The 21,803-nt window shown below is 36.2% G+C and overlaps 1 long non-coding RNA gene across 1 annotated transcript; it reads left to right on the forward strand.

The window, feature by feature from the left end:
• The first annotated feature begins 4,772 nt into the window (after positions 1–4,772).
• LOC121366286 lies at positions 4,773–19,978 on the forward strand. Its single transcript, XR_005957143.1, has 5 exons — positions 4,773–5,386; positions 7,077–7,265; positions 16,458–16,506; positions 17,966–18,093; positions 19,894–19,978. It is a non-coding gene; the product is annotated as an uncharacterized LOC121366286 (long non-coding RNA).
• The last annotated feature ends 1,825 nt before the right edge of the window (positions 19,979–21,803 follow it).

Raw genomic sequence — 21,803 nt, forward strand, 5'->3', positions numbered from 1 at the left:
TAGTGTGAGGCCACATGCACCAAGGTTCACCCACTTCATGGGTGCTATTTGGGTGTGTCTCCCGAATGTATGACCCCACATAGAGGATGATTACCAGACATGCACAGCAGGTTTCGTGTAGCCCAGGCTCGGGTGATACCGAAATAGCTCAACTGGCAGCAAGCGTTGAGCACGGACCTGTCAAGTAGTCCCATACCGAAATGGAAATACTGTGGCTTCACCATTCATCTCATCACCATCCATGTTTGTAATGTCCAAAACACTTGTCCTAGATTGCTCATCAGATGAGGAGGAATCCGCAACCACGATGTGGACCCATTTTAGAGTCCAATCTGAAGTTTGAGGTTTGTTTTTACTCATGATCTGAATGATTTGAATGATAAACTTCACAAACCAAGCTCCCACCCACCACGGAAAGGAAATGGTTTATTTAAGGACGCACTCGATACATTTTATTTACGGTTATATGGCGTCAGATATATGGTTAAGGACCATACAGATATTGAGGGAGGAAACTGCTGTCGCCACTTCATGGGCTACTCTTTTCAATTGGCAGCAAGGGATCTTTATATGCACCATCCCATAGACAGGATACCACATACCACGACCTTTGATATACCAGTCGTGGCTGGAGCGAGAAATAGCCCAATGGGCCCACTGACAGCAATCAATCCCAAACCGACTGCGCATCAAGCGAACGCTTTACCACTGGGTCCGTCTCGTCTCCACCCACTACGGAGTCCAACAACCACACACACACATTCGATAGACAGTAAATTGACAGAATTGTGTTCAGAAAGTAAAAATACATATTGGCAATATTTAAAATATACTCTGTCAAAAAAGAAACCTATATTTGATAGAGAAAGAAGAAAAGTGTTTGATTTGACAAAATATCGTGTGTTTTTTTGTACACTGTTGCTGAATGACCATGTTTGTTAATGTTCCTGGAATGGGACAGCATGCCCAAATACACCCTAAAACAAATTTAACGGACGTTGTGGCACGTTGTGCGATAATTGCAGGAAGTCAGTGTGAAATGGTCATATTTTGGCAAATGCACGTGAAACTCGGGGAAAAGATTGAGATAGTTATGAATATTTAAAGCTGAAATACTCGCAATGATGCCTCATTTCCATTTCGACGTAGACGAGTTACAAGATGCCAAGACTAAGCCTGCCGAATCGAAACATTGCAATAGGCAGCCTCCAGTTAGGTGAATCGCAGTCAACAATCGCACGCCACATGAACGTCCATCAGAGCACCATTTCACGTCTCTGGGACAGGTACCAGCAGTTTCAATCAGCTGAAGACCGGCCCAGAAGTGAAAGACCTCGCATAACAATTGCAGCACAAGATCGCTACATCCGGATTCTGCACTTGCGTCATCGAACTGCCACAGCAACGAACTCTGCTGGACGCGTACCTGGTTTGAGAAGGGTGTCTGCACAAACCATTCGGAACCAACTTCGACAGCTGTACGCTACCGAGATGAAATTCTTCGATGTCATATGCTTCCCATTTTGGATCGACAAAGAGAACTCTTTCAGCAGGACAATGCCAGGCCGCATACGGCACGTGTAACAATGGATTTCCTACATTAATGTGCTATCATGGCCATCAATATTGTCAGATCTCAACCCCATTGAACATCTATGGGACGAACTGGACAGACGTGTACGCCAGCGTGACCCAGAGCCTCAGACGCTTCCGCAAATGTCACATGCACTGCAGGAAGAATGGGCTAGGATTCCACGTTCCCGGATTCAGAGACTCATTCAGTCTATGCCAAGGAGATATCGCTCGGTGATTGCTGCTGCTGGTGGCCACACAAGGTACTGATTTCAGCGCCCTCGTGCGACGCTGTTTGGTGACGAAAATGCGTCCACTGCCGTCGGTCCATAGCAAGAACATTGTCACATACTCATGTCAAAGTTTACTGTGATACAATCATAAATTACGAAATTATGCCACTTTGTATTAAAGAGATAATTCCATGAATATTTCGCCTATGCGTTTCTTTTTTGACAGAGTATATATTTTAAATAAACACAATAGTCAGACGGTAATTCCCCTATTAACCCCCCCCCCCCCCCAATTATGGGTTGCATTCAGCGATTTCGAAAAAGCTAAAACATTAAATAAATATTTTCTTTCTATTGCTTCAGTAGATGATGCAACTAAAGAACTCCCTCCTTGTTAACGACGGTGTAAAGATAGATTGGAGTCATTAGTCATAACTGAAGAAGAAATATCGGATATCATAAATATACTAGCACCAAATAAAGCAATGGGTCCAGATGAGATTAGTCACAAACTACTTAAACGAATCAAAGTTCCTCTTCAGTTGCTTTTTAACAAATCTTTACGTAATTCCCTAACAAATGGAAGATAGCTCATGTTAAACCTCTCTTCAAAAAAGGTGACTATTCTAACTATAGACCGATATCGTTACTAAGCTGCATTGGAAAAATATTTGAAAGAATTGTATTCAAACATTTATATAATTATTTTATATCCAGTGACCTTCTATGTAAATATCAGTGCGCATATAGAACTATACTCCCAAATTTGTGAATCTTTGGAAAAAAAGGAACACTTCTGTGCTGTGTTCTGTGATGTGTTAAAGGCATTTGATAGAGTATGACACAGAGGATTAATCCATGAACTTGAAAACTGTGGCATAACAGGAAATGCACTAAATTGGATTAAAGATTATATATCAAACAGAAAGCAACGAGTCATTGTAAATTGTACTCTATCAAATTCAGGCAATTTAATGGCCGGAGTACCGCAAGGCTCAGTATTAAGACCTTTATTAGTTTTAATTTATATTAATGATATTGCAGATAACCTAAACTGTGTATCAAGAATATTTGCTGACGATACCAACATAACATAACATATTCATCTAATGACATCTCTTCCATTAAAAACAACCTGAACTCAAACTTGTTAAAGCTTCACAAATGGTCCCAAAAATGGCTTGTATCTTTCAATCGAGATAAAACTAGCATTGTACTTTTTACAAAAACAATCATATAGCCCAAACCTAACCTTATACTTGGTATCAAAACATTAATTTAACCTTTTCAGCAAATGTCAAGTGGACAACAAATACTAATAATATTTGTAAATCAGCTTTGGTAATGGTTTCTGTACTTAGAAAATACAAATATTTATTAAATCGAGAAACAGTATTGATATATATATATATATATATATATATATATATATATATATATATATATATATATATATATATATATATGTATATATATATGTATATATATATGTATGTATATATATGTATATATATATATATATAATATATATATATATATATATATATATATATATATATATATATATATATATATATGTATATATATATATATATATATATATATATATATATATATATATATATATATATATATATATATATATATGTATATATATGTATATATATGTATATATATATATATATATATATATCTTTTATCCGCCCGATATTGGAATATGCATCGGCAGTATGGGATAGGTGTTCTTTAGTCGAGGAAGACAATATTGAAAAAGTACAATTAGAAGTGCCAGATTAATCACGGGTTTGCCAAAATTTGCATTATGAAACTGGATTAGCAACACTTACTTCCAGCGTACATAAATCGTTCGACTTAACATGGAGATTAATAGCAATTGATAGATATGATTTATTGCTGGTTGTATTAGAATACCCTTTTGGAGTTGGTAGAGTTTTTATTGTGACTGAATAGTAATAATGTTGTTGTTATTATAATTTTGAACTGGACCATATGTATTGATTTGCACTATTGATGACTGTATCAGATCGATACCAATCCATATAAAAATACACATACAAATGTATATACATGTGTATACGTGCTGCTAGTCTGATGAGGAAATATTCAGTGGAAGTTTTAAACAAGATATTTTAAAGGGACATTCGTGACTTTGCTGCAATTTTTAAGATGTTATCGACTAACAAAGACTTTTTAACGATTGTAATTACATATCAAATATATTTTTCTGCATAAAATATTTGTGGCTGTATATTAAACGTATTTCTAATCTTCTAATCTAAAATTATTTGAAGACAAAATCCAGTTTGAGCTTCTTACAAATATTAGGACGACCAGAAACACATTGAATATACAGACACTGATATTGTAAACCAGAACATATATTTAATATGTAAGTTTAATCGTAGAAATATTTTATTAGTCGGACACATCTTAAAATGCAGCAAACTCAGGAATGTTCCTTTAAAATAAAAGTTATAAATGTTAATGTTTTTTATCAAACAAAATTAATTTGATTGAAAAGCGTGTTTTGTCACGTTATTGAATGTCAAGGTTCAGAGCACCTCAATACAATGCCATTTCCGTGGTAGTATTCCAGCGGGTGATGGGGATGATACATAATACATCATGGAACTGTTACATTGAATTTATTAATGCTGATTAAATTTGTTGTTGCGCATACTTTCTTCATGATTCGGATAGTCGGCGACCAAGGTTTTAACGTGATGATAAACTGATGATTCCAATCAAAGAACTCGTCAGTGGTGTTGCTTCTGTAATATACACCTGCTACCAAGAAAACGAACTACCACGATTTCCATTCAGTGAACAACTATTTAGTAGTTTTCAGGATTATTATTCACTTAACGATTAAATGAATACTGTCATAGTTGAGAATATAACATGGTGCACCAGGATATCATAGACGGTGTTCGTGTAAATGCGATGTAGAACACCGAAATACAAGTTTCCTCATAGGATAAATGGAGTTGAAATAGGATTTTGGTTTTGTCTGACACAAAATGGGACATAGACGACCAAGCTAACGAAGCACTATGTTGTGTGACTGATGATTAAACTGCACGCCCTCACCCATTGTGTTCATATTAGCAATGACAGGAATATTCTGAGAAGATAACCAACATTATACCATGAATATGCACGACGATTGGAAGGGTGGGACACGAGTCTCTGCGTCAAGTGGATCCGTATCTGTAACCAATATTTAAGGAAAGTTACTTTAAGTATCAAGCTGATGCAAACTACAATGACAACGAATATGTTAACATTATGAAAATAAAATAATAATTATTAGATATGTGCTCATTTCAAATCGGACTGTTTCCAGAGTCAAAGTTCACAAAAAAAAAAAAGAGACAAAAAATAAAGAAAAGAGAAACAAACAAAAACGAATAAAAAGAATAGAAAGACCAATAATAGAAAGACCAACAACAACAACAACAACAATAACAATAACAACAACAACAAATCTAACAATTTTGGATATTGCATTGTATAGACATTTCATATTTTATTGATAAAGAAGGCACTGGAAACACAAAGTAAGTATTATTGGTAAGGGTAAAGCACAGAACAAAACAGATCTTTATTTCGCTGGAAACTATTCAAAATCAAAAGTATCAAAAGATTATGTACATGTTACAAATAAATCATAAATATTGCCATTTGTAACGTTGATAAATTCATAGAAATAGTCTACTGACTGGTTTTTCAATTTAATAACATTAGATCTGACAAAAAAGAAATTCTCACCAACAGGCTCATTTGGCCTTTTTTGAATTTATTATATCTAAAATATATTGACATTATGTATATGTATATGTATATGCATACAGTCGATTCTGGTCTAACGGTCACCTGTACATAATGGTCACCTGCCTATAACGGCCACTATAAATCTCCCCAATGCATTTCCTTCCTTATTTGACCTGTACATAACGGTCACCTGTCTATAACGGCCAGCGATCACTATTTTTTAACCAAAATCACAGGTTGAACCTGCTATAACGGTCACAAGATGATCGTCGTGAAGAGATTTTTTTGGGGTTTATTTTTTGTCCCAGGTTATGTCTTTACTTTTTCAATCATCTTAAAAATTATAAATTTTATGTGTTTATATGGCCATGTCTGTAGTTTTGGGTTTATTTTCTGTCAAAGTAAAGTTCCATTGTAATTCTCTGATCATAATTGAAAAACAAACGGACACTCAATAACTTCCGTGACACGCAGTTACTGGTGGTGTAATTCGATTGGTTCTCAGCATCCTCACTGAACAGTAGACGACTTCCCATTGGCTGTACATAATGTAATCTGTATGTCTGGTCACTCTATTGATTCTCGAGAAACAAAACAAATGAGGTGTTATGTTAGGTGTCTGACTGTTTCTAGCCAGACATGATTGGTAAATAAACATGAATAAAATAAAGATGCCCCGTGTTAGGATTATTTAATGACTCATGATCTTATTCAGCTGTAATCAGTCTTATTTATAACACGTATGTCTTCTTTCTTTATGACAGTTGTGGTATGTTTTAATATATGGGTTCTAATTTTGAACCTGTCTATAAGGGTCACCTGTCCCAACGGCCACTTTTGTCAGGTCCCATGGGTAGCCGTTATATACAGGTTTGACTGTATATATATATATATATATATATATATATATATATATATTGTTAGAGATTCGCTTATCGTAGGTCGGTGTCAAACCATTCCATACCACTTAGAACATAGAAATAAAAGAGAATCAACAAACAACAACCCAAAGTAACATTTCTGCATATTGCAGTGTACTAATTGCATTTTAACTTGATTATAAAGAAGGCAATGGAAACATAAAGAAAGTAATATGGCTACAGGTAAAATATTATAAGGCTGCGCAGATGTCCAGGAAAGCACAGTACACGGCTACAGACCGCAATTAATTACGCTATATGTTTCTATATAGCGTTAGTGGCTATAATATTTTTTATTAATATCAGAAGGCCCATGGATTTCTGTATGTACCTTTGCCTGCCTGATGGAAACATACCCTGAAAAGGACAACCTCTGTTGTCCTGCTCTTTCTCCCAGGATATTGGTTTAAACAAACACACCCACTAATCGTGGCCGGAGTACACCCATTATACTTTTTGCACTACTTTTGAATGGGCCGGAATTACCACAAATAAGTATTCAATGACAACAAGTTACACATGTTTACAAACTACATGCTCTCCCCTGTCACTTCAGTCAAATAGTTGCCACTTCATAGCTGTCTGCCATGAAATAATCACAGTCAAACAGCAGACTACTTGCGCGGAGAGATTTCCGGATGGAGAACCAAATGGGAAGATACCTGTGATCTGAGGCCAGCTAATTACGCAGCCATCTTTCCAACCATTTAGGAAGAAAACATATGTGGAAATTTTGACAAATCAGGTTAGTTAGTTTAGCGTTTAGATTACGCGCATGATTATTTTATATGACAGATATTAATATTCGTAAATTTTACAAAAGAATTATTATTAGTCCAGTGCTTGCTAGCTAGAACGGGGTCAAGAAATATTTCGATACACAATAAGCAAACGACGTGGCTGGAAGAATTTTGTGAAAAAGGGTAATACAAATAACTGCGTTACTAGAATATTACTCAATTTATATTAATCTTGTTATATATGATGGCATAGACAGATGCAGTTTAAATGAAAATGGATGTTACAAAACTTGAATAGCTTAAATATGAATCAAATGTAAACAGAAGAAAAAAAACACCAAACAATACAAAACATTATAAAATAATATTTATATCAAACAAATCATAATAGAATGGGTAACTAACACACTCTTTGTATTAATCGTACTAATAACTATAAACATTTTTCACACACTCCCGCGTACATCTATGTGGGAAGAGAGGATTTATTATTTAATGAAAAATAACTGTCTATTATTTTATTTTTTAAAATTCCAACATATGAAATTCGAATATTAGTTTATGTCATACTTTGCATCATGAAAAAGATCTCTTTAATATTTTTAAAATGGAACTATTTTTAACTCGTATAATATTGCATGATTAAAGAACATAACACCCAAACAACATGGTCATGCTTTCGACAAAACCCCGAAACAAGACAACAACAACACAACGACAACAAACTATTACAAGTTTTGAATAGCCTTTAGGGCTATATCAGAAAATATAGCATGGTAGAAGTAAGCTTGTGGTGTGAGGTTTGAAGAACCAACAATAATATTTTATTATGGGTCTGTGAGATTTGATAATTTATATAATATTAATTATTTATTATGGCTGTTGGCGATCAAAAGTTATAGGTTAACATCTCACGCACCCTCATTTAATACTTTGTGCCAATAAATGACCCCCCCCCCCCCCCCCCCCCCCCCCCCCCCCCCCCCCCCCCCCCCCCCCCGCTCCCACACTTTCCTGACTTTTTGGCCATAGGTCTTTATTAAAATTATAACATAAAGCATAATTGTTGTTTTATGCTATACTTAGTCTATACAACTGAAAAAAAGAAGAAAATAACGTAATTAAACATTGATGATAATAATTTATATTCTTATTATTTTTGTATCTGCACTATACTCCTGTTCAGTTGCTTAGACCCTAAGCCTTAGTTATTTATAGGAGAACGAAAGTGCATTCACAACATACATAGATGTTTGTAAAATGGAAATAAATCAACTTCGTGCATTTTAGATGACGAATTGTGTATAAAACCTGTTGTGGTTTGGGTTTGTTTTCATGCAAATGTAAAGAAAACAAGGATTGAATAGGAATTAAACGTAACATTTGCAAAAAACGTAGGGTCTAAACAATTGAACAGGACTATAATATACATTCAGTCTAAGAAAAACAATTTAAAGTTATTTTGATTGTATTAGGTTTGTAAGTATTAAAATAATACTGTGCGGTGACAATGCAAGCCATACATATTTTTTTCTTCATCAAAAGGCATCTCTCTCTCTCTCTCTCTCTCTCTCTCTCTCTCTCTCTCTCTCTCTCTCTCTCTCTCTCTCTCTCTCTCTCTCATATCAGTGTGTGCGTTCGTCTGTCAGTCCGACTGTCTGCCTGCCTGTCTGTCTGTGTATAAATGTCTTTTTAAAATGCTAACCAGACAGCAAATTGTTGGTAATGTTAACAAACTTTGATAGTAGTTGTCTCTACAACAACCAGTTTTAAGCAATAAAACAGTTTCACAAACAAAATACAACGAGATGTAACATCAAAGTCACGACAGTAGTATTGAGAAACGATACGGTTTATGAAACATACTTTATAGACATTCTTTATATGACAACATGGTAACATAAGTCTTGAAAAGTAACATCACTTATACAAAATTGTAATTTCGCTGCTAAACATTGCTCTTTTTGCGTTTTAAATCAAAAGACTTGAAAAATTCGATGTCCTTATGAATGAATGAATGGATGAATGAATGAACGAATATTTAATAACACCCAGCACACAAAAACCCACACCGGCCATTGGGTGTTATATGATGATCAACATTAATGTAAAATTATAAAATTACTGAGAACAATAGTGAAGGCACAATGAAGCATATTAACATTAAATACCAAAAACAAATCTTCAAAAAGACAACTAGCAATAAATGTGAAGTCTTTGTATTTGTATTTTGTTTTTGAATTTGTTGATTCTGCACACCCCTCCCCCAGGGGCCTGAAGGATGGGATCCAAAAGGGAAAATTCAGCCAATAATAAAATAACATTTTCTACTTCCAGAAATGTTAGAACCGAATAGTATTCAAAAAATTAAAGGTCATTATCATTTATCAACGTTGTTTGTGCCTTAGAACGGGTACGTTTTGCACAACTAATAGATCATTCCCAAATAAATTTGGTGGACAGCTTTCTTAACCCATGGAGAAAGAAAATCCTCAATATTCAGGAAAATGAGTGTCATACACTCTGATAGGTGAAGTCAACAATTTACTCAGGTGACCGTTTAGGTCAAAGGGCCTCTTGGTATTTGTTATTATTATTATTATTTTTAATCCATTGTCTGTTGGATTTATTATCACTGAATATAAATACTATACAGTCCTGTTCATTTGTTTAAACCCTAAGGTTTTTTTGTGCAAATGTTACGTTTAATTCCTATTCAATCCTTGTTTTCTTTACATTTGCATGAAAACAAACCCAAACCCCGACAGGTTTTATACACCATTCATCATCTAAAATGCACGAAGTTGACTTATTTCAATTTTACAAAAATCTCTGTATGTTGTCAAGGCACTTTCGTTCTTCTCTAAATAACTAAGGCTATTTGCATAACAAAAGATTAGGATACGAGGCTACGTGAAGGCCATTATAGCTTGTTTCATTGAATCAAGGTTATGAATGTTTTGGAATGTAAAATGTGTAGCAGCTTTGTCTAACCTTTTCTTTAAACATATACGTAAAATACAAATGAATGGGAGAAAAAGACTCCATCATATGCAGTCATGTGGGATAGAAAAAGTACACACTCGGTGGTGGAAATTTCGACCCTGGGACATCTCGTAACTTTGGAGGCATGGTAGTTTGTGTTAGGTCGGGTATACGAGATGGTATTAAGCAAATGCCTTTAACTAAAGTAGTGTCGGAAATAAAATAAAACGGATTTTCGTCGATTATTTCTTTTAACATGTCGATCAAAATGCGTTATAGTCTGTTCCAATAAAGTGCACAACTCACCTGTTTACTGACATATTTCATTTAATTTCAAGAGTAAACACCACCTTGTATATCAATGAGAGCCCAAACAAATAAATGCTAAATTAGGTAGAGTATCATTAAATAGATATTTACAAAATATTTACTTGTCAGTTTAATATAACTTTTACTTATTTTGGTCTTCCATGTCGATTTTTAAAGATAGATAGGGCCTAGATGTCCAACATGTTAGAATGAAAACATTGTTGTACACATGATTGTAAGCATAATTGGCAGGCAAATCGAAACATAAATAAAACAAAAACAAGCAAATAACCCAATCCACCCCCCAAAACCCCCCAGTAACAACACCACCCCCACCCCAAAATAAAATACAAAATAAGCCCCCGCCAACACATACACGCACACGCCAACCCCCCAAAAAATCAAACCCAGAACCACCCCACCCCCCAAAAAAAACAAAACCAACCAACAAAAAAACACAAAAAACCCCACACAACTCACACGAACACGCACATTTTGTATCTATATTTACAGTGACACGCATTAATCACATTTGTATTTATTTATTTATTTAGTCATTAAAAAACCCAAAACAATTTCAGCCTTTAGATCAGGTTCAGTATTTTTTTAATCACAAAATAGCAAGTCATTGGTGTGGTTGATTGACTTCTGCTTCTAGGAAAATAATGAATGTTACTACTTTATTTATGATTATACAGAAAAAAGTGCAGTTTGACAAATAAACTGACGATCAAAAGAAAGTATACCAATTATTTTTTCAAAGTATTAAAGACAACACAAAACACAAGTTGATGCAAATGTTATATTTTGAAAGTATAATAATTTGGAGATAAATAAACACGAGTATACTCAATAAAACCCATAAAATGATAATATCACAGTTCACAACAGCTCTAGGGGTGAAATGTGCGATTTCATAAAGGACCACTCATAACGAAGGTGAATAAATTTGACCACAAAGAATATGTTTCAATAGCGTGTATGTCCACCATGTGCAAGTATGCAAGCATGGACCCGACGTCGGACAGATTTCCGTCAATGACAATAATGTTTGTCCGCTGTTGGCCACAGATACCGCCCCAAACCATCACAGATCCAGCACCAAACGGTTCAGTCTCCTGAACACAGCACGGAGTTGTTCTCTCTCCTGCACGTCGGTATATCCGAGTCCTGCCATCAGCTCTGAATAACTGGAACCTGCTCTCATCAGAAAAGAGTACACGTTGCCAGTTCCGATGTTGCCAACTTTGAAACTGACGTGCCCAACGTAAACGTCGAATTCGATGTTGCCTCGTCAATGCCATCCCTCTGAATGGTCGATAGGTCCTGATACCATGCTGTTGTAGTCGACGACGTACAGTGTGACGACTGATGACATGTCCAAGGCCAGTCGCTGCAGATGACGTCATAGTGAGGAATCTCTTACGTAAGTGTAAGATGCGGAGATGGCGGTCCTCGTTGGCTGTTGTGACGCGGGGTCTTCCACTTCATGGTCTGTATGCAGTCCTGCCAGTCACCCTGTAACGCTGTATCAACCTGATGATCGTCAATTTTGTCAACTCGCACCCAACTGCACCATACCAATAGCTCTCTCTCTCTTTCTTCAGCAGTGTCACGGTACATGCTCTTAATTTGTTTCGCCTGTGGCGATTTTAATTGTGTTAGAGGGCCGTGTGCAGTTGATTGCCCGTAGCCCAGATGGGCAACTTGTTACGTAAGACTTCTGCGCGACCGTCCTCGATCGGTACGCCTAATACACACCCTCAGCCAGTGGCGGAGGCCATGTGGCTAGTAGTTACGTAATATCTCCGGTAGTGCTGTTTATGGCCAGGAGATTGCTCGCGGTTGGCGACAGCCAGACTGACGATCAGAGAGAAATATACCGACTCTAGTAAATGTAGAATATGAGATGATACGTGAGGTACCGCCTTGTACCCCCAGGCCAATTCTGATTTTGGAATAAATAGCTAGGATTTAGAGATATCTAGGAGAACGAATTAGGACGGCTCCAGGGGATCACGAACGTAGTCCGTTAGGACTTGGTAAATATAATTTCTTCTCTGTGTATAACCTTGATGTGATTGATGTGACTTAAATATTTTAATACTGTATTATACCAATATTCTTTAGACAGTGTCTTCGGTCATCTGACGAAGTAAATCGTAGACTTTTTGTTCTAACATTATATGAGTATTTGGTAATATAAAGCTTAGCCAGTCATCCTAGAAGACCCTAGGTAAACTGTAGGTTATTGTCTTTATTGTGATAGGTACCAGTATTAATTTTGTGTTACAGATTACTGAAAGAGTAGTTAAGGGTTAATTAAAAATTAACCCGTTAGGAATAGAGCTGTAATTCCTTTATTAATTAAGTTCCCCAAGAAGCGTTCCTAAATTATCACACGTTACTGAACGAGTAGTAAGGGTTAATTAAAAATTAACCAGTTAGGAATGGTGTTATAATTCCTTTATTAATTAACTTCTCCTGTAAGCGTTTCTCAATTATCACACGTGTGGGTGTGGTGTAACGGTGAAGTGATTCGCATATTGTGTAACTAGACACCTAGAGATTAACTAATTAAGTGATCAGTTCTGGGTTGTTATTATTGCTGTTATTAATTCACTACTACGGCTGTACATTTGTCAGCGTAGGATAATACAGATTCCAAAGTGTATTGTGTTTTGTTGTGTTTCTAGAGAACTAACGTGCTATATTAATATATACTTTATATAAGATCGTATCTCTGATCATACCTAGACGAGCCATACTAGGGTTTAACAGCCTGTTACAGAGAGATCTAATAGATATACAGTTAGGAGAGATATTTTGATAATCGTGTTTTATTCAGTTACGGGAATTATAGAATCCCCGTGACAAGCAGTTAGCCTTGCCATATTCTCTGGTGTTTTACTGTTCACTGAGGCATGTTCTAAGCAGTGGCCCCCTTTTTTACCACCTTATGTGCACGAGTATCGTGTTTCTCGTGCAGTATAAATTTGATGAATAAACTCATTTTGCACGTGCGGCATCGCCCAAACGCAGAAATGTGCAACTATTCGTCATTGATTGCATTATAACGAACAATACTGGAACCCATCTAACCTTCCATGAACGTGTATTGTGTTTATTTATAATAAAAATAATTGGTATACTTTCTTTTGATCGTCAGTTTATATTGCATCGAACGCATTTAATGTCGAACTAATGCAGACAGGACGAGAAAGGGTCGATTAAAAACACCCATTGCGCCCTTACCTTTCTATCCTTTGATTTCCATTTATTTGTTCCTAGTTGGCATCTCCTACTATATTTAAACGTGTTTTGCTGTTCACCTCCACCCATCAGTCATTGCCTCTACAACCGCGACGAGTGCTCGTCTCCTGTAGTCTTCCGTGCCACAGACCTATCATTTTGCTCTTGTCTGAGCTTAATCAGTGATCACTACAGTACAATCTGATTACAATTAGCTCTACTGGGTCTAGCCAGTAGATCTACCAGCATTGCGTGAACTCCCAAGTCCAGGTGACATTTCATCTTTGCCTTTTATAGCGTTTTTGGGGAGCAGACAAATTCTAAAAATATCGAGCGAGACTATTTATGCAATAGGCGAACTTGTTGGTCTATTTCATCATTACAAAAACAGGGGGAAAAGTGCAGTAATAAACTTTGGATTGTACACTAGTATAAACAGATTTTATGGCTATACCATCACAGTTTGTTTTTCGTCTTGAAACGAATTTTATATAAAATTTCATATTGCAATTAGTTTCCGGCATACTTCGTAATTCACCCGAATTATTTCGTATACCCTCGGTATAATCCCGAATGTTTTCAAATTCTTTTCAAATCACTGGCATGATTTTGCAAGTAAGGTTTTGATTGGTCGAATGAAAAGTCAACTGAACATGAGCTCCAACGGGCTGCTGTTAGATCGACATGTAATAGTGGAGCTAATTTTAATTAGACTGACTACAGTATAGCCATCTACTGTACTACCTTACTATCTGTGGTCGTTAGTTCCGTTGGCGTACAGAAGTACATAGAGACTTGTACCCATGGAGGAAGATGGAACAAGTAGGCATCGGTCTCGACAGCCCAGAGTGAGTGAAACTCTTTGTACATGCCCATATACCACTAAGGTTTCAGGCATGCCTATCTCGGGCTTAACGTCCGACTTTCACCAGTGACGTGGGCGGAATTTGGAATAAAAATTTAGTAGTTGGGCCAAAGACCTATTAGACCGGTTTCAGAATGAGCTACGTGCCACCCGGAGAGGACATTATGTAGACCTGCTTTTTTGTATTCCTCATCATATACGTTAACAAAAAGGTTTTGGTAAACGGGCTTCTGGTGGTGGGTGTGGTAAATATGGGGGTCAAAGTAGGGCCCCCTCCCCAAAACAGGGTCAACTACTACTAGCACTATTGAGAAAACAGATAACTGGGAGAACCTTTCAAATGATGATAGAATCATGGAACGTGGCACGGATGATCTCACTGGGGATTTCGCCATATCCAATCAATGAACCACTTGAAGTTTCAATATGGCGGCCATTTTTCAAGACAACACACTTCAGACATTTCTAATCAGTTTTAAATGATTTGAACAATTTTGACGGGCTGCCAAAAATAAAGTGCGTCTGATTATTTACAAAACCTAAACATACTTTTAAAAAAACAAAATAGAAGCCAAGTCATGAGCGCATGGAACAACGTCTAGTTTCAACGAGATCATAATTGGCAGTGGACAGCCCAGAAACCAGTTAAAATAAAATTACAAAACAAGGTTAAAACGGAATAAAATCGTAGTTTTTTTTTAGATGAGAAAGATGTAAGTCAAACTAATGAAAATATGCTTTACTGGTAGGCGATCTAATTATCAATTTAACTCATACTGACGTTTATGGGACAGAATGATTAGAATTAACCAGATCTGACCTCACTCTGGATCCCCTTTCCTTTCAACTTATTTTCGTGTTTATTTGCAATTAAGGTTCAAGCACGCTGTCCTGGGCAGTCTGTCCAGGACAGTGAGTTAGGGGCTGGTTTGTTAGTGATTAGTGAGAGAGAAGGTGGGAGCCGATGCCGGGCTGCGAACCCTGTACCTACCAGTCTTATGACCGATGGCTTAACCACGACACCACCGAGGTCGGTGCTGGCTCCCCATTACTTTCCATATATGGTAATATCTTACATACTTCCCAATAATCTAAATTACAAACAATTAATCACTCCACCGAGGTGATTTTTCAGGGCCAGGTCTGATTAAGTGGAAAATAAACAAATAATTTTAACAATAAATTCCAAGGATATTGTATAATGCATACTATTTTTTACCCATTACTTTACGTTTTAAATTAGATTATTTATTATACTAAAGTTAAAACATGCACTTTAACTTTATTTATATCTCAGTATTATATATATGATGCATAAATAATAATAAAAACAGCCTGAAACAATAACAACCCCTCACACTTATGTTTGACAAAACAAAGCACAGTTCCTCCACCCCCCACCCACCCCCCAACAAAAACAATAAAGAAAGAAAGAAAAAAAACCCTCCCCCTAAACATTTTTATGATCAGTTTTGATTAGCCATAACGTTCATGTATAATGTTTATTTTAGAGATTGGAAGAGTAGGATGGTGTAAGGTTGGATACATCAGAAACATTTTATAGGTAATGAGTACAAATCGTCGAATACCATGTTTCAGAAACAAGTGCCATCTAGCCTACCCTGAACACAAACGTTTATGAGTCTAATATAATCAGTTTTAAAACATTTATTTCGATTAGCACTGTCTTAATCTATGTGTAATTATTTTGATTTCTTTCAGGACGTAAAACTGCGGAATGAAACACTTTTATTTTAAAATTAATATTAGTCTTGTTACATTTCAGATTTAAGGAATCATGTTTCAATTTCTTTGGCCAAACATCCAGTGGGCAGGTAAGTACAAATTAATAAAATAATATGCAATCACATGCAGAAAGAAAGAAATGGCTTTATTTAACGACGCACTCAACACATTTTAGTTACGGCTATATGACATTTAACGTTTGGTTAAGGATCACACGGATAGTTAGAGAAGAAACCAGCAGTTGTAACGCCATGGGCTACACGGGGGTGTTTTATATGCACCACCCAGCAGACAAGATAGTACATCCAACGGCATTTGTTACACCAGTTGTGAAGCACTGGCTGAACAAGAGCTGAACAACATGGGTTGTCCTTTTCAAGGTGTGTTGCCCCCAGGAAGGCAAAAGTGCATTAAAAAAGTCATGAGCCCACTGATATTAATAAAAGTGCAGTAACCACTAATACTATATATACTAATAGAAACATGTAGCGTAAAGCATTGTGATCTGTTTCCATCTAGCCGGAGCAGCCCAATATTGCTTTGCTACCATGCGGGTTTTGTTTTTGCACCACTGGCTAGTTTAGGATAGGTACGAATCTGGAGTTTATGTATTTTAAAGAAAGTAAAACATTGGATATCCTGTTTTGTTCAAAAATGCATTTCAACATACAGGGTAAACTGATATTGAGTCCGATAATGTTCTTTGCTTTGACACTATAATAGGTATTAAAGAATAAATAAAGTATAAGCTATAGAACATCTCCATTTTGTCATTCGTTCCAACACGTTTGCAGTCTTTCCATAAAATTCAAAATAATACAATGTGTGCTGTTTCCTTGTTTACTGGGATTGTGTCTGGACAGCTAGGTTTGTAATCTACTAGTGGTTGTACTTCAGTGTCTTCACCATGTAAACAACATTGAATCATAGGTGCTTTTGTATAAAAAATATGGAAGTCGAAGGAGCAGGACTGGAAAAGTAGGAATTTAAAAATGGAAGAGTGCAGCCAGTCTAATTAGAAAACGTCTTGAAAGCATTGGCAGGTGGTCAGTGGTCATCAACACGATGGAAAGTCAGAGTTGGCTACTAAGTTTGATTTCAGTTTGCTTCATGATACTGTGGACATCCAGAACCGTGATTATAACAAAAGTCGCCAAAACACTTTGTTAAAATGACCTGAACAATGGAGTGCAGCAGTTTAAGGTGTAGTATGCGAAATCGGTTTTGCAGAAATGAAAATCATGCCTTAGCCATTTATTACATCAATTTACCAAATTAATGTGCCGTTTCTTTAATTACTGATCGAGCCCGTGTTGAAATATCTGAACCTGTGGTATCTGGAACCAAGACATTAACTTAATCTAGGCTGAGATCATTTGTATAACGTTGAAGTCTAGACACTGGACATTGACGCGAAGCTCAAGCAAGAAAGAAAAAGTGGGGGTAGCATTCAAACGTTAATATTTGAAGCCGGTCTCTGAACTGATAAATATATTGTTTACTATCAAATGCAATAAATCCGGCTGCCAAATCTGATTTCTTTTTCAGGTGGTCGTGTCCTGCTAGTAGTCGCGTCCATCGATGATCCTTATCTTTTCATCTTGATGGGCATACTGATGGCTGTTGTGGGGGTAGCAGTATTTGGGTTACGCCTGCTGTGGCGACACGAGTTAGAGGTTTATATAACATTTAGTGAAATATCTTAAAACATCAGTGAAATAAAAGTGTTATCAGTCACTCAGTGACGATAACACATTTTAGACTGAAAATTTCACTATTTCACTTTAAAATGTGTTATCGTCACTGTAGAAAGTGTTATCTTCACTGTAAGAAAACCGGAACTATTTTGCTGCTGGCATTTTAAAAATAAAGGCAAATTGACAAAAGTTATATAGTAAATAGAAAATTTCATGTTTTTATGTCAAATATGATTTGTATCTTATCTCGTGAAGTTTGCAATCATATCACACTCGTCGCGCTTGCGAGACTCGTGAGATATGATAGAAACTTCACTCGATGAGATGTAAATCATATTTGACAAAAAACATGAAATATCCTCCATATATTAGCAAATTAAAATCCATAGCTAACATGTTTACAGAGGGTAGGTGAGGCTGGCATGATTAAAACGCGTGTATCCTTTAAAACAATCAGTCACATAGCCATGGCGGAGTTTGTGAGACAGACTGGCAATAAAAACCTACCACATTACCACCATTTAACAACTTCCATTAATTTTAGCTTTCAAATGCTCACCTTTTCCTAAAAGAACCACTCCTCGAGAAATGCCTTGTATAAATAATTATGGATACTTTTGGACATTATATACTTTAAAAACGTAATAAGATACATTTAACGTGTAATACATATAAATGTTTTCTATTTTAAGTGGAATACATACACAAACTGACAAATACAATATAAATGAACGTTGTTAGCACTGTTGATCCAAACACTGGATTTTCGCTTTGCAATTCAAGGGAGGTAATTAACTTTTTGGAAACACTGTTTCTGATTACCTAATATAAATAGGTTTGATAACGTGTGTTTTTTCTTTCTTTCATTTGTTTTTCCTTTTTTAAAACGTATTTTGTTATATTTTGTATTAATGAAAACATTTGTTATTCTCACTCACTCTGCCCACGATACCTGTCTCTCTTTTTCTCTGTCTCTCTCTCTGTATCTCTGTCTCTCTCTCTCTCTCTCTCTCTCACACACACACACACACACACACACACACACACATACACACACAACCACAAAGCGGTACTATTTGGGAACATGTTACCATTTGACATCTTTAATGCTTTAATATATATAAATGTTTTCTAATTTAAGTGGAATACATACACACACTAACAAATACAACATAAATGAACGTTGTTTCCACTGTTGATCCAACACTGGATTTTCGCTTTGCAATTCAAGGGAGGTAATTAAAATTTGAAAACACTGTTTCTCATTACTTAATATAAATAGGTTTGATAACGTGTGTTTTTTGTTTCTTTCCTTCTTTTTTCCTTTTTTAAAACGTATTTTGTTATTTTCTATTAATGAAAACATTTGTTATTCTCTCTCACTTTGCCCTCGATATTAGTCTCTCTCTCTCTCTCTCTCTCTCTCTCTCTCTCTCTCTCTCTCTCTCTCTCTCTCTCTCTCTCTCTCTCTCTCTCTCTCACACACACACACATACACACACACACACACACACAACCTCAAAGCGGTACTATTTGGGAACATGTTACTATTTGACATCTTTAATGCTATTTATATACTTACCTTTATTTGACTTGTACGGCACCCAATAGTCCAAATGGTGCTAGAGTGTCGTTAAACATTCATTCATTCATTCCTTTTGACATCGCTGCTCATGAAGACGCCACATCCTCAAAACAGGACAAACTGTAAAAGTACATAATTATACATGTATTATGCTAGCGTATATAATTATATAGCCATGTTGTTTTTCTTTACAGTAATGGTATGATTCTACTCCAGAAATATGCAAAGAAAACTGAATTATTGGACCGATTTTGAAGACGGATTTTAGTTAGACTATTGATACATGTATACTTCTAATTAACATTATCAAATTTACTTTTTACCAGGGGCGATGTGTGAGGGTGATGGGGTGGGGTGGTATTGATGGTGGTAGTGTCCTACTTTTACGGAATGTACATTATAAAAACAGTGAGTCATCCAAAAAACTTTACAAAGGTACAACACTTGTAATATTGTGACAAAACAGACTTTGAAATATAATAGCAGTAGTAACTAAGTTTATTTAAAATTTGGAAACACATAACTTATTTGGCTGGCTATGCCATTCCCAAGATACTTTCGAGCACACGCTATTATCCGACTTCCGGTAGTAGTTTCTACACAATAATACTAAAAGTTTATATAACGCTTTTGACTAAAATATATTACAAAACAATATGGTTTGAAAGGGGTTGCATGATATAAAAATACCAGGTTACGACGTTTTGATATCGTGACTATTTGGCTCGGTTCAATAACTGAGTAACAGGCTCGCTGAAGCTCGTTTGCTAGACCGTTATCTAAACCTCGCCAAATAACCACGATATTAAAACGTAGTAAACTGATATTCTCCATTTATTACACTTATTAATCAGGATTAAGCAGTCATCTGTCTTTACAGTAGTTCGACCTCAAAAGGAAGGTATTTCCCTAAAGAAAACGATGATATTCCGGACACCCACACGGAGCAGTTTTCTACCAGGGCCGTACCTAACTGTGCATCTGCACACCCCAGATTGTTTTTTGTTTGGAAGTGTTCTTTTTAGCTTAAAAACTACAATGTTTATCTATATGGAGTAGATCCTTTATTACTGTAACCCGATTCTATTTGTACTGCCATACAACTTAGTTTAGTTAAGGTACGGCCCTTCTTGAATCTAGGGTACGTTATACTAGACTAAGACTACCAACTGTCACGACAGAGTTGGCCAACTCGACGATCTCACGACGTCTACGACTGTCCAGTTGCTAGTCTACAGTATACAGCTCCTACGACCGATTAGTTGTTAATCTGAGCACAACCATTGTAAGACGGGATTTGGGAACATTACAACGTAACCATTGAATTGGCCAACTTCGTCGTGACATTTGATAGTCTGAGCCGAACAATACACTCATTACAACTATTCCGACGACTGACATTTTGTGAACAGTACGTAAATATTTGTAATTTGCATCTGTTGTATATTCTTGTGTATACATACTAGTTAACACATTTTAACATTATTTTAAAGCGATTTTACATCTGCTACTACCCCTATATACTTCATCCTGTATATATATACTGTTTTGCAAGTAATATAAGAAAAATTAATATATCACCTGCCATATGATTATCATGTATTTGAAAAATTATATCTGTAACTGTAAAATTAAAATGCCTAATTCATGCATTGCATCCCGACACACACACACACACACACACACACACACACACACACACACACACACACACACACACACACACACAAAGTCAAACACAGACACATACACACACACACATACACATACACACACACACACATACACACACAGACACACACACAGACACACACACATACAAACACACACACACACACACACAGTCAAACACAGACACATACACACACACACACACACACACACATACACACACACACAGACACACACACAGACACACACACATACAAACACACACCCCCCCCCACACACACACACACGCATTATCTTTTTAGCAATTCCTGTAGGTTTTGCCAAAATATTTGTATTAATGGACAGAAGCAAAATAAATGAATAAGAGTCTCTAGAACAGATTTACAGAATGAACATTTGTCATCTTGTTGAATTTTGTTTTCACAGAGAAATG

This window comes from Gigantopelta aegis, unplaced genomic scaffold, assembly GCF_016097555.1.
Source record: "Gigantopelta aegis isolate Gae_Host unplaced genomic scaffold, Gae_host_genome ctg5195_pilon_pilon:::debris, whole genome shotgun sequence".
NCBI lineage: Eukaryota > Metazoa > Mollusca > Gastropoda > Neomphalida > Peltospiridae > Gigantopelta > Gigantopelta aegis.